This window comes from Pieris napi, chromosome 8 (assembly GCF_905475465.1).
Source record: "Pieris napi chromosome 8, ilPieNapi1.2, whole genome shotgun sequence".
In the NCBI taxonomy this organism is placed as follows: Eukaryota; Metazoa; Arthropoda; class Insecta; order Lepidoptera; family Pieridae; genus Pieris; species Pieris napi.
In genome coordinates, this window is record NC_062241.1 from 8652383 (window position 1) to 8671175 (window position 18793).

Genomic DNA, 18793 nt, shown 5'->3' on the forward strand with positions numbered 1-18793 from the left:
ATCTAAACTTTTGATTAGGTGGTACTACTAATCCAGAGATTGTTCAAAATATCTCTAATATTTAATTATTATTTTAAGTAATATTACTGGTTTTCATTTGTAGCTTCATTAATTGTAATATTTCAGTCTTTTCTACAATAGTTATTAAATTACACAGTTAAACCTTCAACAGGAATCACATGGTGCCGTACAAAAATCCATTCAGTACTTTTTATTTTATCTCGTTCATACAGATGCGCCGAATGACCTTCACTTTATTAACAACAGTTACGATATATTTTATTAACAACAGTTGAAATGTTAATTATTAGAACTAGGGTGCTTTAATACAGCAGAGAAATATTTTTTGTAGCTACGATACATTAATATTTTTTAAATGGAAATTGTTCATGTAAAAAAAATGGAAATTGAACATGTAAAATACATGCAAGGTAAGCTTTTCCGATTTTGTAATACTAAATCTACCTCGAAATAGAAAATTTATCGTATTATTTTACGATTTAGTTCTAGATATTACAAGACGTCACGCACTGGTCTCGTGCCTGACAATACTAAGCTTACAGTTGGATAAAATATTGCCTGCAGTTTTCAACCTGATGATATTTCACAATGAATTTATAGAAACTGGTTCGGGCCGCGTGGATTATTTATTACGGTTGCTGAAATTTATGATTTTGCGACTGCTTATTGAGAGTTTAAATGTGCGTATTAGAAAATATTGACTATTAAGGTATTGTGAAAAACTATGATGATTAAAAATGTTATTAAGTTATAAAGAGGTGTTCATACACCGGTGTTGTCTCTTGCGATACTCCAGCCGTGATAAACATCCGTCCACATCGGAGTATGAAAGCGATTGACTAATGGTCACTGTCTCCTTCGTAAATGGCCAATATAGTAACATAATCCGTTTGGCAAACTTTTATTACTATTTATGGTTTGAATTTCATAATAACAAAAATTATGCAACCAGTTCTAGAATATGTAAATTTTTCTAATAAACAACTACAACTACATGTATATTGTTTGAAAGTCTCTCTTGTCACCATAAACATGCCCGAAGGATCCCATCCGCTCGCCCGTGTCATGAAAGAGGATACTATATCCGATTCATTGTTCTGTTACAAATTTGTCAGTGATCTTTAAAACTTTTTCTTTCAAAACTTGAAACGGGTTATAATCCCTTAAGTAAATCTTCGTCAGAAACGATCAGACCACACAAAAAAGTTTAGAAGTTGGACGACTTAAATGGGACTTTTGTGGCAATGAATTTTTATCAGGTTCACTAAATGAGCATGTTTATCAAGTATTATTTTACTACTGAAATGTGACCTATTGTTATAGAAAGAGATGTCCTCAAGTACTATTAGGTTGTAGGATTAGTTACAGCTCTCATGGTAGCCGACTAATGTTAATAAAATTGCCGAAATATCACACGTTCTATGTTCTTCCCTTAATGAAATACATAAATCTAGATTTGTATATTACGAAAATATTTTTGTGTTCTTTACCATAGCTACAGTCGCAACGGCAACTGAATAAAAAATAAAAACGTGTGTGTTCTTATGTATACGCGTTAGAAGTTATACTTCTTTGGCGTAAGTATATTTGTAGAAAAAACGAAACTAACAAAAGAAAAAACTAAAATGCTGCTAATTTCAGGGTGTCGGTTTTTTGTGATGGTGCGCGCACATGGTAAAAATTTACTCTCATATTTTTTCTTAACGCGCCAAAGAAGTATAACTTCAAAAAAAAATGTGGTGCGTATCGCCTGGCTTTTACCGTCGAGTGAAGCCACATATGTAAGTTAGTATTTTGTTTGTAAGCATTACACATTGTATCATTTGATCGGCGGTTTCCCGTTTCCTTTTGTCTTCTAATATTGTGAACCTCAACCATTGTTATTGTTCAGGGAATGTAACGAAATCCACCTGAGTTAGTCCTTATTGTTTCATTTCTCTTTATTGGATTATGCAAATATTGATATCATTTATACATGGGACTTTAAAACTTTTAATTACGACTTTGGTACCTGTATATGATCGTCATATTTTTTTATTACGTTCGTAATTAATCACTAAAAGGTAAACCTAGGGGCCTAGCGGTCTTATTAAGTGGCAGCTAGGTGAGGGGTACCGGGTTCGATTCCCTGTTCGAGGGCAAGTTTTAATTTAATTTAAATTTGTTCTCGGCCTTTGGGAGGGTTGTACGGTACCGGGCGAGTGCCTAAACCGTACATGGAGGACACGGTCGAATTTCTAAAGACAAGCACGAATTATACAAAATCCTATACTTGACGCTGGCTAAAGCACAAATCGTGCCAGAGCCATAAAAAAAAGGTAAACCTAATGTCCTAATATCAGAAAATTTGTGTAACAATTTAGCTAATATTCAGAAACTTATCTACAAGAATACAAAATTAACTCAAAAAAAATCTAACATTTTAAAGCCGGTAGAAAATCAGTCTACCAAAAAACCATCCTACAACTCATCTGCTCATAGTCAGAAGACTGATTGCACGATGCGCTCCATTAAAAAAAAAAAGAAAATAAAAATAGGTAAAAAAACCTTTTAAGTTAAACGGTTTTATGTTAAACATACATTGCAATGTTTAAGATAAATGTACTAAAAACCAAAAAATAATAAAATAGATACAGTCGTGGGAATTATAAACATATGCATAGACTAGACTAAAATAAAACCGTGGGGCACGTCAATTGTCTACAAATTATCGACTTAATGTGCGATAGAAGAATCGTTTAATTCGTCGTTAAAATAGGCAGTTGGCCCGCAGACGGTGAGGAAATTACTTACTATTTTCTTGCTCATGGAAATTCCAATAGTTATACACTCCATGTAAATAAAAGAGATGTTTCAACTAGTTTATCGTTGGACATTCACACTGCTGGCTGGCGAGGAATCGTTTCACTGCTCGTAGTTTGTCTTTAATCGACAAAACATATGATAAAAGTACTACTCGCTCACCACTATGAAACCCTAAAACTCGCTTATAATCGAGCTTGCTAGCTAGCTTGTTTCCACATTCTAGCCCTACTTATCACACGTCCATCGTTCTCGGTTGAACAACTGCCTAATTATAGTGTAACATTACAAAACAAACATTTTAATCAACGATTGAAGACAATTGACGTGCCCTACGGTTTTATTTTAGTCTAGTCTATGCATATGTTTATAATTCCCACGACTGTATCTATTTTATTATTTTTTGGTTTTTAGTACATTTATCTTAAACATTGCAATGTATGTTTAACATAAAACCGTTTAACTTAAAAGGTTTTTTTACCTATTTTTATTTTCTAGTTTTTAGTTTTTATTTCGCATTCTGTTTAATTCATTTAGTGCTTCATTATTGCAAGGTTCCTTGCCCGTTAGTTTATATAAATAAATCAATTCTATAATATAAATATAATATATATTTAATTAATAAAATAGATACAGTTTTTAATATAATGTTATATATATATATATATATACAGGGTGGCCAAAAAGTCGTGGATCAAACGCAAATAGAGGATAGATGAGGTCATCAGCGGCAAAAAATTGTTCTACGGGAGGTCTCTAAGGTCAACCCCTGCAGAGTTATGATTTATTTTGGTTTTTATATGAAAATTTACTTTTTTTTACTAATTCTTCTTAAAATTCGAAAATATCTACATCCTGTATCTTTCTCATAATATCCACTAGATTGGTACTGATGAGTTCTTGCGTTAGACATACTATTTATAGTTGTTTATTGAGTGTATTCAAAATAATATTAAGTGATACGGCATAACATTTTTTATAATCATAAATTTTTCTTTACTTTGGACCCCACTGTGAAAAAAAATTACTCCAACGAAAAGTGTCCCTGTACTACAAGTTTTGGCGCATTTAATAGGGATTCTGAAAAGGTATTACACGTGGCCATGAGTCGCTCTAATATCTTTCTAGGAAGAATTACAAACAACGATTGTGGAATAATAATTGTATTAAAACAATTATTTCTCAATGGTTGTTTGTGGGAAACAAAATATTTTACAATAAAATATGCTCAAAATTCCTGACTCTGACCATAATACTTAATCTGCACCGTCTAATCAAATTCCTACGTAACCCTCCAGCCATCTGTCCAATTTTTTGAATCTATTCCGATTCACACAGTACTGGTCACAGGTAGGTAAATAATCTATCATAAGTCCGAATCGTTGTTGTTTTTTCGTCCTAGAAAGATATTAGAGCGACTCATGGCCATGTGTAATACCTTTTCAGAATCCATATTAAATGCGCCAAAACTTGTTATACAGGGTCACTTTTCGGTAGAGTAATTTTTTTTCACAGTGGGGTCCGAAATAAACAAAAAGTTTTGATTTGAAAAAAAATTATATCGTATAACTTAATATTATCTTCAATACACTCAATAAACAACTATAAATAGTATGTCTAACGCAAGAACTCATCAGTACCAATCTAGTGGATATTATGAAAAAGATACAGGATGTAGATTTTTTCGAATTTTAATAATAATTAGAAAAAAAGTCAATTTTCTTATAAAAACGCAAAATAAATTATAACTCTGCAGGGGTTGACCTTAGAGACCTCCCGTAGTACAATTTTTTGCCGCTGATGACCTCATCTATCCCCTATTTGCGTTTGATCCACGACTTTTTGGCCACCCTGTATATATAATATATATTTATATATTATATAATATTTATTTATTTATTTATTTTTATTTTATTTATTTAGTTTATTGTATTGTCACCAAAATCCAAAGTGTATACAAAATTTCAGATTAATCGGTTGACAGGAAGAGGGTGAAATTTGAATTACTAAATTTGACCCAAGAATAAATAAAACAAACGGGGTGAGCTAAATAAAACCGTTTAAAAAAGAAAATCAGTCTAGCGGTGTAAACGTGAAATCGTAACAAACATCGTACAGTGTATGAAGAACGGGTCATTAAATTTTTGAATATAAATATTTATCACCACTTTATATGCGAAAACACAAAAGGAAAATTGCGGAAAGTGTTAAATTATCTGATTTTATTGTAAGATAAAACTTCCTCGAAAAACGATCATAAAACCAATTATTTTGATATAGGAATTCGATATCGCGTGCAATTAATGTACAATCTCGTATCAATTTTGCTAATGATTTATCCCTTCAGTTTCTCCACCGCATTCAAAATATTAGGTACATGTAACGAGCGTTCTTTAAGTTTTTGTGTTAATAACAGCAGTATTTTCGTTGTTTTTAGGTAATTTCTGAAAATGGCCTATAAATAACTAAAATATCAAGTACAGTGCAGTTTCATTGTTTGCTTCTATTTAAATTCCTGTTATATTATTTTTAAGTTTCTATAAAATTGGACTTTGATTGATTGTGATTGGACAAACGTAACGATATACATACACTTACTAGAATGTGGACCAATCAAAAACAATCGGCACGCGTAGTCTTTTAGTCTTTCGTTGTACATACTGGTCAGTCCCTTGTGTCTTTTTATTACAGCGTAAGCAGACTTTAAGAGTATTACCGACACTGAACGTTCGATGCATACTATTACATGGTTGGGAATTAGCATTTTGTGCCTGACACAAGTAGCTCAAAGGCTTGCCGGTTTCCAAGATATGTACCAAGCAAGTGATAACACATTAGAATTTATTTGTGCAGTGCCGGGATCAAACACACGACCTCAGAAATCTCACGCTTATCCACTACGCCAGCACTGCTCTTTCATATCTATGTATATCAGTAATTTAAATTTTTATGCCATGTAAAATTAATTTTGCATAAAACCCGAGCTTCCTCCATTATTATTATTTTGCTCCTGTCATGCAAGGAGCGCCGGAGGGCACAACTTAATGTTGACTGATGCTCGCCTCACCGTAACCATCTTGGATAATTCGACTAATTTACGTAATTTAAGTAATTTCCATTCGAAGTGCATGTATAGGTCATTATAAATTTTTCATTTGCCCTAATTTTGAATGCCCGCGAGGCGTATATTGCGAACGCTACCGAATTCCTAAAACCGATTAGGATATTACAAAAGAATAGACTATATTCTTCAACATGCGAAATTTCTTATATTATGGTAATTTTTTATATGCATTATTTAGGAATGTAAGACATTTATAGCAGTGCAGAGCAGTGTTGGCCTAGTGGCTTCAGCATGCGAATTTCATCACTGAGATCGTAGGTTCGATCCCTGACTATGCACCAATGTACTTTCTGTATATGTGCGCATTTAACATTCGATCGAACGGTGAAGGTAAATATCGTGAGGAAAACAGCTTCCCGAAACCCAGAGACAGCGTGTGTCAGGCACAGAGGGCTGGATCACCTACTTGCCTATTAGATTGTCAAATGATCATGAAACAGATACAGAAATCTGAGACCCAGACCTCAAGAGCGAGGTTTATATATTTTACTTAACTTATTTATATATGAAGGCTACTCTGCCTTAGGGAAGATAGTAAGGAATTAATTTCGTTTTCATTTCTTTATTTTGTTTATCTAGTATTACTTGGATTACATAACAAATAATTTCACCTATAGCATTTTTTTGATTTCATCTTTTGCGTAACCGAGTTTTTTTTAAGGAATATAACCACGAATTTCTTACATTACTTACATAATCATTGTGGTCATATAAATCTAGAAGTTTTATTTAAAATAACATCAGAGTTTCTTTAGATTTATTATTTCAGTAAAATTGATTATTTTATTGCATAAGAGAGATAAATACTGCAATAAATACCTATGGCATCATGGTAGGATATTCTTCAAAATATCCGCAATTTGTTAAGCGTCGCGTGCAGGGTTTAATATGAATTAATGATATTTAGTGTGTTCGAGGTGACCATCGGAATGGACATCCATTACGCGATGTATCGGCGCAATCGAGAACTCGCTACGAGTCACGCAGGGGCACAGGCAAGTGTTTATTGGAAAGGTTATGGGTAATTTAGATAATATATTAATTTTTATTGTATTCCACGTTGTACGCGTGACTGGCGATTTGGTTTTAGGTTCAACAGTAAACATTGTTCTGTTTTTATGAAGTTGAATATCCTTAAGAATCCTATGTTACCATTAAAACAGGCGAAATCCTATGGGTAGAAAGTTCTAGTATATATCTAACTATAGGCTTCTAGAATAAGTTCTAGTATTTGGTTCTCTCGAAGACAAATGATGTGTTTTAATTTAGATTGAAGTGTTAAAATTATAGGTGGACTAGTGGACCCGACAGACGTTATCCTGCATGATATTTCAAGCGATTAGTAAAGCAAAGTATGAAAGTACCGACTGCAGCGCCATCTGGCGGACTGATTTGATTTAAGCTGAATCTAAACCATTCCCAGATCCCCTTGAACACACACAAAAAATTTCATCAAAATCGGTCCAGTCGTTTGAGAGAAGTTCAGTGACATACACACTCACAGAAGAATTATGTATATAAAGATACTCATTTATTGTAATAGAATATTTACATACTTATAAACTCGATACGTACCTTACGGACATTTACGGTTACAAAATGTGGGCTGACTTACGTGAAGTGCGTCAGTAGCTGGTCTCTGGTCATTGTGATGTTTGATCGCAGGTGTGCCACAAGGTTCTATACTGATCCGTAAAGTAAGAATAACTATACTAACAAGAATTTATTTTAAAAAGTAAAAGTTGTCAAAGTGACAACATGAAAAAAATATTTATGAGAATTTAGAAATAAAAATTGATTAAATTAAATGGAATATGATGCAAAATGATGATATTGAATGCGTAAAAAATGGAAATAAACAAGAACAAAATAAAATAAAATTACGTAAAGTCTAAGAAACGGACAATTTAATAGTGGTCAGACAAAATTTGCTTATGCCTAAACCTGAACCCTTTTTTCTCAGTGCTCTTGCTTGTGCTCTTTATGCTTTTGCTTGTGCTCCTGCTTCTTCTTGTGTTGTGCTCCTGCTGATGCCTGTGTGTTTATTTTATTTTCATCCTGTGACGAAACGACGAGTTACAAAAACAAGCAGCCTTCATTTTTATTTTTGATCTTGTCCTATTTTTTGTTATGTGTCCTTTTTAAGTTACTTTTTTGTGTTTTTAAATTTGTTTTTAGTTATTGTTTTTTTATGTTAGTTTATTAACTGTTGTGAATGCAGGCCGTGACCCTATCTTGTGATGGCACGTCGATCGCGTCCCATACATGTACATTTTGCAACAAGTCTTTCAAATCTTTGAAAGGCCTCAAAATACACATTTCCAAAATACACAGGAACTGTATTAGCCAAACCAGTTCACCTTCAGAAATCCATCCCATTATTCCGAGTGCGCCTACTTTTGCAGCCAACGCTCCAACTCCTTTTCATACATTACTTAGCCATTTGAAAAATAGTATACCCATTATTAAAAGAATCCCTCGCGGAGCACGAATAACTGTTGCTACACATTTGTCAAAATTAATCCAGAAATGTTATATAAGCAATTGTACTCAAGACTGGCAGAACTTATTTTTATTTTCATACAGTACACTACACATAATAAAAACTGATGAACCGAATTTATCCCTGACACAAAAGATAAAGAATAACTGTGCTGTAAGTTCCTCACCTTCTCCCGCACCTCAAATTAAACATGATGCCCCTTTTAATCGCAAAAAACTCATCGAGAACAAAATTTGTGACGGAGATCTTAAAGGTGCCGCTCGTCTTTTGTTCTCCAATGACGTGCTATCACCAGATACGCCTGACACCCTTGAGGCATTACGGACAAAACATCCCCCAGCTCCAGTAAACCCATATTTTCTCGACCCACCAACAGCAGGGCAAGCATGCCTTCAAATTCGAAACAAAGATGTAACTGATGCAATTTTATCTTTTAAACCAGGTTCGGCAGCAGGATTGGATGGAATCTCACCCCAACATTTGAAAGATTTAACATCGCATTCTGTGGGTGATGCAGGCGAGCAACTTATTAACTCGATCACAAAATTAATAAATTTTATGTTTTCCGGGGATGTCAATACAGAAATTGTTCCCATTCTTTTCGGCGCGAACCTCATTGCCCTCACCAAAAAGGACGGAGGGGTGAGACCAATTGCTGTTGGTTCAACACTAAGACGTCTGGCTTCCAAAATTGCTGTTCGACATATTTTACCAAAATTAAATTCAGAATTTGAACCTGTACAGTTAGGCTTCGGTGTGAAAGGAGGGTGTGAGGCAGCCGTCCATGCCCTACGCTCTTTCCTAAGTCACGGACAGCCAGACGTGTTGCTCAAAATTGATGTGAAAAATGCATTTAATTCGGTAAATAGGGATACCCTGCTGACTGAAATAAAACAACATATACCGGAAATATACAATTATCTTCTTCTCAGTTACGCTGATCCAACTAAATTGTTATATCGTTCTAATGAACTTTCCTCGGAAGTAGGTTGTCAACAGGGTGATCCCCTTGGGCCTGCAATTTTTAGTTTGGCTATAAATCCCATAATCAAAAATTTAAATTCTAATTTCAATGTTTGGTATTTGGACGACGGAACCCTAGGAGGTGATGTGGATACTGTGTTTTCGGACCTTCTTTTAATCAAAAATAAATTTGAAGCCATTGGTTTGGAGCTTAATTTTAACAAATGCGAACTTTTCATAAATAACTGCGACTTAAATTTAAATGATGTAAAAAAAAAATTTCAAATTTTGGCTCCAAATATTAAAATAGTTAACAGGAATTCCCTTTACCTTTTAGGTTCTCCAATTTTTAATGAATCTATTTCTGATTATATTCATACTTCAATTACTAAATTTCAAAATTCTGCTGACCGTCTCCTTGAAATTAGTCCACATTATGCACTTTGCATCTTAAAATTTTGTCTTTTCCTCCCAAAATTTACGTATGTGCTCCGTTGCTGCTCCTTTTGGAATCACCCAGATATTTTAACACCATTAGACGACTTAATCAAAATTAGCTTAGAATCACTTCTTAATATGCAGCTGAACGAGCAATCTTGGACCCAAGCTTCCCTACCCATCCGTTATGGTGGTTTAGGGATTCGCAAAATTTCCAGTGTCGCTTTACCAGCCTTTCTATCTTCTGTCCATAGTTCAGCAAATCTCATAAGTAAAATTTTAAGGGCATCCCCTTCAAACTTTGAGATTGCTGGCTTGGAAGAAGCTAGAAACGCTTTCTTGATTGCATGCCCAGGTCAAAATTTTCCATTATCTCTAAATTCACAGAGGAGCTGGGATGACATACACTGCAAGTTGACTTTTGACGATCTTTTGAGTCGTAGTACAGGTTCGGCGCGTGCTAGGCTTTTGGCCGTGGGTACGCATGAGGCCGGCTACTGGCTTCACGCTTACCCATCGTCAAATACAGGAACTTTTCTTGAGCCTGACACGCTTCGAATCGCAACCTGTCTACGGCTTGGGGTTCCGGTCTGCGCTCCTCATATATGTCCCTGTGGCAGTGATGTCGACAAGTTAGGACATCACGGCCTGTCATGCCAAAAAAGTGCAGGCCGCTTCTCGAGACATGCCGCTCTTAACGATATCATACGCCGTTCCCTTGCCACCGTCAACGTGCCAAGTCTTCTTGAGCCAAGCGGTATTGCAAGAGACGATGGCAAGAGACCGGACGGTATGAGTTTGATTCCATGGAAGATGGGTCGGGTACTGGTATGGGATGCAACCTGTTCAGACACGCTGGCCCCTTCCCATCTACATGGAACCAACTACAGAGCTGGTGCGGCTTGTGAAGCGGCTGAAAAAAATAAAGCATGCAAATACAGGGGTCTGGGCTCTGAATATGATTTTGTCCCATTCGGTGTCGAGACCCTTGGTCCGTGGGGTCCTAGCGCTTTAAGGCTTTTTAAAGAAATTTCAAAAAGGTTAGTCGACATCACAGGAGACCGAAGATCTGGCAGCTACCTCGGACAAAGAATTAGTCTAGCAATTCAAAGGGGGAACGCTGCCAGTATCTTCGGAACCTTGCCTAAAGGGACTCCTTTTAATGATATATTTTAGTTTATGTTAAGTTTCGTTATTTATTTCAATGTATATTATTTTATTATTATTAGTTTATGTTTATAAGTTTAACTATTATCAAATTTGATAACTATTTATTTCAAAATCACAAATGTGAATTGGATTATTGTAGAAAACAAATCTCATAGTAACTCCGTATAGTTCTGAATGTTACTGATGGCATTGCATTTATTAATAAAGCTATATTCTATACACAACTCGGTGAAGCACTTCGAATAACTTTCGGAATAGTATTTGGCGCATAATAATAACATAAAATTTATTTATTTCGTATAAAAATATTATGGCGGTACACTCTAAACATCGCATATTCTGTCACACATAATGGCGTGCAAATTTGCACACTATTCAAAGGTAGAATTTTATATAGTAGTTACATATTACATTATCAATCATCTTATATTAATCATTATTAAAATATATATTACATTATCAAATTAATATTAATTATATAGTTTCACACAAATAATGATTAATAGAATAACATTTCTTAAAGAAGCATATATTAAGTCTATATTTTTTTAAATTATATTTGGAGATCTTTGAATGTTTTTGGTAAAATATTATAACCCTAAAAGCTAATGGTTCAAAGATTAATAATTTCATTGCGTAATTTAACAAACAGTCAATTCTATTGTGACGTAAATTATGCTGAAAAGTCTCTCGTAACTTAATTATACTGTACGGCATTCATCAGATAGTAGAAACATTTGTTGCGTGCGAAACTAGAATTCCATTTTGCACTTCGCGTTAGCATCAAAGCTCTCGAACCGAGCCGACGATAAATCATTCGTTAACGTGTACCGTCCCAATCTAGAAAATTTCTGTATCGAAGGAACAAGGTGAAATTCAAAAAGGCTTAAAAGTGTGTTGAAGAATTTTTTATGAATATATTATTTATTGACGCATGAAAACAAACAAATACACATAACACAATGTTAAACAGCAATGCGATTTAGTAATTGTGCCTAAAAGTACCGAATGGTTTTAATATTGCGGCGTGTATATTTTCCTTTTTTTGTTCTGTCTATTTGAACGGTTCTTTGACTAGGTTCTATATAAGCAGAGTGGCGCAGTGGAAGCGTGCTGGGCCCATAACCCAGAGGTCCGTGGATCGAAACCACGCTCTGCTATATTCATTTTATTACTGTACTGAAAAGTTTAATAAAATTGTGTCTTGCTCTTTGACTAGGATCTATATAAGCAGAGTGGCGCAGTGGAAGCGTGCTGGGCCCATAACCCAGAGGTCCGTGGATCGAAACCACGCTCTGCTATATTAATTTTATTACTGTACTGAAAAGTTCCATAAAATTGTGTCTTGCTCTTTGACTAGGTGCTGTATAAGCAGAGTGGCGCAGTGGAAGCGTGCTGGGCCCATAACCCAGAGGTCCGTGGATCGAAACCACGCTCTGCTATGTTCATTTTATTACACTACTAAAAAGTTCAATAAAATTGTGTCTTGCTCTTTGACTAGGTGCTGTATAAGCAGAGTGGCGCAGTGGAAGCGTGCTGGGCCCATAACCCAGAGGTCCGTGGATCGAAACCACGCTCTGCTATATTAATTTTATTACTGTACTGAAAAGTTCCATAAAATTGTGTCTTGCTCTTTGACTAGGTGCTGTATAAGCAGAGTGGCGCAGTGGAAGCGTGCTGGGCCCATAACCCAGAGGTCCGTGGATCGAAACCACGCTCTGCTATGTTCATTTTATTACACTACTAAAAAGTTCAATAAAATTGTGTCTTGCTCTTTGACTAGGTGCTGTATAAGCAGAGTGGCGCAGTGGAAGCGTGCTGGGCCCATAACCCAGAGGTCCGTGGATCGAAACCACGCTCTGCTATGTTCATTTTATTACACTACTAAAAAGTTCAATAAAATTGTGTCTTGCTCTTTGACTAGGTGCTGTATAAGCAGAGTGGCGCAGTGGAAGCGTGCTGGGCACATAACCCAGAGGTCCGTCGATCGAAACCACGCTCTGCTATGTTCATTTTATTACACTACTAAAAAGTTCAATAAAATTGTGTCTTGCTCTTTGACTAGGTGCTGTATAAGCAGAGTGGCGCAGTGGAAGCGTGCTGGGCCCATAACCCAGAGGTCCGTGGATCGAAACCACGCTCTGCTATATTAATTTTATTACTGTACTGAAAAGTTCAATAAAATTGTGTCTTGCTCTTTGACTAGGTGCTGTATAAGCAGAGTGGCGCAGTGGAAGCGTGCTGGGCCCATAACCCAGAGGTCCGTGGATCGAAACCACGCTCTGCTATGTTCATTTTATTACACTACTAAAAAGTTCAATAAAATTGTGTCTTGCTCTTTGACTAGGTGCTGTATAAGCAGAGTGGCGCAGTGGAAGCGTGCTGGGCCCATAACCCAGAGGTCCGTCGATCGAAACCACGCTCTGCTATGTTCATTTTATTACACTACTAAAAAGTTCAATAAAATTGTGTCTTGCTCTTTGACTAGGTGCTGTATAAGCAGAGTGGCGCAGTGGAAGCGTGCTGGGCCCATAACCCAGAGGTCCGTCGATCGAAACCACGCTCTGCTATGTTCATTTTATTACACTACTAAAAAGTTCATTAAAATTGTGTCTTGCTCTTTGACTAGGTGCTGTATAAGCAGAGTGGCGCAGTGGAAGCGTGCTGGGCCCATAACCCAGAGGTCCGTCGATCGAAACCACGCTCTGCTATGTTCATTTTATTACACTACTAAAAAGTTCAATAAAATTGTGTCTTGCTCTTTGACTAGGTGCTGTATAAGCAGAGTGGCGCAGTGGAAGCGTGCTGGGCCCATAACCCAGAGGTCCGTGGATCGAAACCACGCACTGCTATGTTCATTTTATTACACTACTAAAAAGTTCCATAAAATTGTGTCTTGCTCTTTGACTAGGTGCTGTATAAGCAGAGTGGCGCAGTGGAAGCGTGCTGGGCCCATAACCCAGAGGTCCGTGGATCGAAACCACGCTCTGCTATGTTCATTTTATTACACTACTAAAAAGTTCAATAAAATTGTGTCTTGCTCTTTGACTAGGTGCTGTATAAGCAGAGTGGCGCAGTGGAAGCGTGCTGGGCCCATAACCCAGAGGTCCGTGGATCGAAACCACGCTCTGCTATATTAATTTTATTACTGTACTGAAAAGTTCAATAAAATTGTGTCTTGCTCTTTGACTAGGTGCTGTATAAGCAGAGTGGGGCAGTGGAAGCGTGCTGGGCCCATAACCCAGAGGTCCGTGGATCGAAACCACGCTCTGCTATATTAATTTTATTACTGTACTGAAAAGTTCAATAAAATTGTGTCTTGCTCTTTGACTAGGTGCTGTATAAGCAGAGTGGCGCAGTGGAAGCGTGCTGGGCCCATAACCCAGAGGTCCGTGGATCGAAACCACGCTCTGCTATATTAATTTTATTACTGTACTGAAAAGTTCAATAAAATTGTGTCTTGCTCTTTGACTAGGTGCTGTATAAGCAGAGTGGCGCAGTGGAAGCGTGCTGGGCCCATAACCCAGAGGTCCGTGGATCGAAACCACGCTCTGCTATATTAATTTTATTACTGTACTGAAAAGTTCAATAAAATTGTGTCTTGCTCTTTGACTAGGTGCTGTATAAGCAGAGTGGCGCAGTGGAAGCGTGCTGGGCCCATAACCCAGAGGTCCGTGGATCGAAACCAGGCTCTGCTATATTCATTTTATTACTGTACTAAAAAGTTCAATAAAATTGTGTCTTGCTCTTTGACTATAGTACGGACGCGGAGCACGAAGAATTTCGTACATAGACCCCTCATCTTATGTCTTTGTCGCTCGCGCATAAACATATTGCCGTTGCGCTCACACAGATGCAGTGACCGCCGTATTCAGAGATTGTAAACCTTGTAGTCATAACCATAAAGACTTGTGGTGGTGCACATGTACTTTGGTTTGTTTTGTTATAAGTAGTAATTCTTTTTTTTAACCCTGAAATAAAAGAACATTCCGTGCTGGGATACGCTCGTGTGTAGTTTCGTTTTTGAGGTTAAGTTTGTGTGTTTGGTCGTTGAATTTATTTGCTGTTATGATATACCCAGTGTCACTATCACAGTATATACGAATCTAACGACACCTCTCAAGCGAAACTCCATCAAGCCGTTCAGGCTGCAGAGCGTGCCAAAGAATTATACATACATACACTCGAAAAACATAACCCTCCTTCTGGCGCAGTCGGGTAAAAAGCTATCGATGTCGATGATCTTATTTACAAAGCTAACTCAAATTCTAAACTAACGTTTTTAATATTCGTACTTATAAAAAAAATGTTTTTAACCACTGGCAGTAGGCCCAAAGGTCATTGTACGAAATTCTTCGTGCTCCGCGTCCGTACTATAGTTGCTGTATAAGCAGAGTGGCGCAGTGGAAGCGTGCTGGGCCCATAACCCAGAGGTCCGTGGATCGAAACCACGCTCTGCTATGATTTTTGTAATTTTATTTATTTAAACAATATAAAAAATCAATGTTCAGCCATACGGTATTAATTCGGATTCATAAATGAAGTTTTACTTAATTAGTCGCATTAACTGACATTAAGACCTACCCTGATTTTATTCTGTTTAACCAATCTTTCTTTGCACAAATGTGTTTCCATTAACAAATTGACGCCTACACAAATAAAAGATTGCAAATATCTCTTACAATAGAACACAAAGGTACTGAATGAACGGATGCATCTACAATTGTAATTCCGAAGAGTTTTGAATGCAGTCCAATACTATTTCGGTCGTCGAACAGTGATCTTTAATTCTTGTTGCGTTTTGTTCTAAGATTGCACCGCATAGTATACGATGGATAGATGAGAGGTATTGATAAAATGGCTGTAGACGTTGAATAGCTATCTAAAATGGAAGCTGCTATTTGATTTTGAAACTTATATATATTGAAATAGGGTTTTTTTTTAAACTTATGGCTGTTCCAATGTCTGCTGAAATTGTGGTACTGACAAAATGCCCGAACAATTTAAACGTTGCACCCCGAATAAGTAACTAATATGATATGGTTTATTCGTGTATTGGTTTTGGAGACACAAAAAAAAATACATTCTGAAATACCTTATAAGGAATTGCTTATTTCCTTTACAAGTGTGGTATTCGTTTATAAAACTTGAATTATTTTATGTCTCTCTAAATATTTTTGCTATGCAAGGAAGGTAAAAAATGAATTATGTCATAGATAAAACTTTTTCATAATATTACTTATATTATTATCCACTTTTTAAATTTAGAACAAACAATACAAAAAAGGAAAATTAGAAAACGGTTTGCACATTTCATAAGTTGTCAACTGAACAGTCCGTAGACTAAACTATATTTTCTATTCACAGAATCTAAATTGAAGCAGCGCAGATGTGTCGTCTCAATAATGAATGCATTGTCGGTCAGATTGTATTCAAGACTATTTTCACGTACCGCTGTCCACGTCCGTCACTGAATTGCACATACGGAAAATTTAAATTACCTTTATGCATTTTAGATACTAGTTTTATTTATAACTATTCTCATTTTAATCAGCAGCTGTCTCTGTGTTTAATGCACTTAATATATGGCATATATATCTAAAGGCTCTTGCTTTGGAATTACCCGTGCGTTTAGACGGGACAGAGGAGTTTCAGTTCGAGCATAGGCATCCGCTTTTGGGGCTCAGTCCCAATTGCACATCCCCGGCGCAGAAGTCCATAAACGATTTCCGATATTAAAAAATAAGAAAAGTTACTAATCCCTTGCCTTACACATAATTAGTATTTGAATCTCAATAAAGATAGAATAAAGATGGTTACGGTAGTTGTAATGATTCTCTGCTGCTCTGGTTCTATCCTCAGATTCCTGTTACGTTTTTTTTCGTTAGGTAAATAGGTGATCGGCCTACTGTGCCTAACAATCATTATCTAACGCTTGCAGATTTGCTCAAGCATAATTGCTCACTGTACAAGAACTATTAAGAAGACAAATTGAAAGAAACAATGCGCTATGCAAATACTGTTCTATATTTAAAATATGTCAAAAGGTTACAGATTATAATAACATAGATTATGATATTCTTAAGTAGATTATAAAGATGAGCTACGACGCTATCATGAAAGACATTTGCCAGCGACAGCGGAACTAGAGTTATTTGATTTATCTCAAGCGAACTATTGAAAACTTCCATTTCATATGGATGTAATCAGGAACAGCACTTCGACGCTGGTTCGAAGTGTATTCATAATGTAAGAAAAGTTTATAATACTTGATATGATCGTCGTATTTACTAGAGTTTTCTCGTTTTAATAGAAAATCACAGATGAAGACAGATTGACTTTAGCAAAAACGCTGCACATCTTCGTGACGTTCCGTAAAAATTTTACCCTCATGTGCCTAAAGAAGTTTCACTGCAAAAATGCTTACGAAAGTTCAAGATACGTAACAATAATAAGTTTAAAACGGGCGTTATATGCAGAGATTATGAATTTTTAACATTATGGAAATTATCAACATTATGGTCTGCAATAACATATCTATGGCCTTAATTTTTCAAATAGGTTTAGTAGATTAATTACTTAACTCATAAACTAAACGTCTTTATAATATTAGTTAAGACAAAAATTTCCGCATACTTTCCAACAGGATATCAATGACATCAAAAGAAGACAAATTTAAAAACTGTCCACAAAAAGTCAGTCAATTACTTAGTCGTTCAGAGAATTGCTGATAGCATGGCTAGACACGAGACGTCGTATCGTTGTTGGGAATTTCGTAAATTATAAAATATTTGGAATAGTCCCGCTGGCCACCAACGATTCTTGGGCCACACAGACTTTTCGATCGCAAAATCAGAAAAATAATAATCTGTATAGGTCATAGTATCAATGCTACGATTACGCTATGAACATCGATAATTTTTAAATGTAATCAAAGTATCAGTATTTTATTTTTATTTGTTACTGATTAAAACAATTGAATAAAGAGCACCTACTAGGTATTTTATTTTCGATTCGGTGATAGTTACGACTTACTAAGGTATACAATAGAACACGCATACAAGCTCCTTTAACACTTTTATATTTGCTTAACAGGAAATTTTCACTTGATTAAAGTGTGTTTATTTGTGTAATTTTATAATAACTTTTGAACGGTTTGTGATGACGCGAGGTATTGCGTGCAAGCATGGTTTGACAACGAAAATAACCGTAACTGTGATAATTACAAGTTTTAATTAAAGCTGAATTTTATTTTAATCACTCAACATAATTGAACTAATCATATTAATAACTAAAAATCAAATTAAAGATATATTATTTATATATGTTATATAATTAAAGACCTTCTTGACCTGCTGCTCCATTATATTAGCTACTAGTATGTTTAATATCCAGACATATAAATTACAATTAAAAAACGTAATAATAAAATAATATACATTGAAATATATAACTAACCTTAACATAAACTAAAATATATTATTAAAAGGAGTCCCTTTAGGCAAGGTTCCGAAGATACTGGCAGCGTTCCCCCTTTGAATTGCTAGACTAATTCTTTGTCCGAGGTAGCTGCCAGATCTTCGGTCTCCTGTGATGTCGACTAAACTTTTTTTCTAGGCTCAGAATATGATTTTGTCCCATTCGGTGTCGAGACCCTTGGTCCGTGGGGTCCTAGCGCTTTATGTTATATTATATTATTATCTCATAATATTTCAGAATATTTTTATTTTTGTATGCTTAATAATTACAAACGTATATCACAATAGATAAGT

At 35.8% G+C, this 18793-nt stretch overlaps 4 non-coding genes across 4 annotated transcripts; all 4 read left to right on the forward strand.

Annotated features, from left to right (window-relative positions):
- Positions 1–14083: 14083 nt before the first annotated feature.
- Trnam-cau lies at positions 14084–14155 on the forward strand. Its single transcript has one exon. It is a non-coding gene; the product is annotated as a tRNA-Met (tRNA).
- Positions 14156–14365: 210 nt separating this feature from the next.
- On the forward strand, positions 14366–14437 carry Trnam-cau. Its single transcript has one exon. It is a non-coding gene; the product is annotated as a tRNA-Met (tRNA).
- Positions 14438–14506: 69 nt separating this feature from the next.
- Trnam-cau lies at positions 14507–14578 on the forward strand. The gene has a single exon. It is a non-coding gene; the product is annotated as a tRNA-Met (tRNA).
- An 832-nt stretch (positions 14579–15410) lies between these two features.
- Trnam-cau lies at positions 15411–15482 on the forward strand. Its single transcript has one exon. It is a non-coding gene; the product is annotated as a tRNA-Met (tRNA).
- Positions 15483–18793: the final 3311 nt, after the last annotated feature.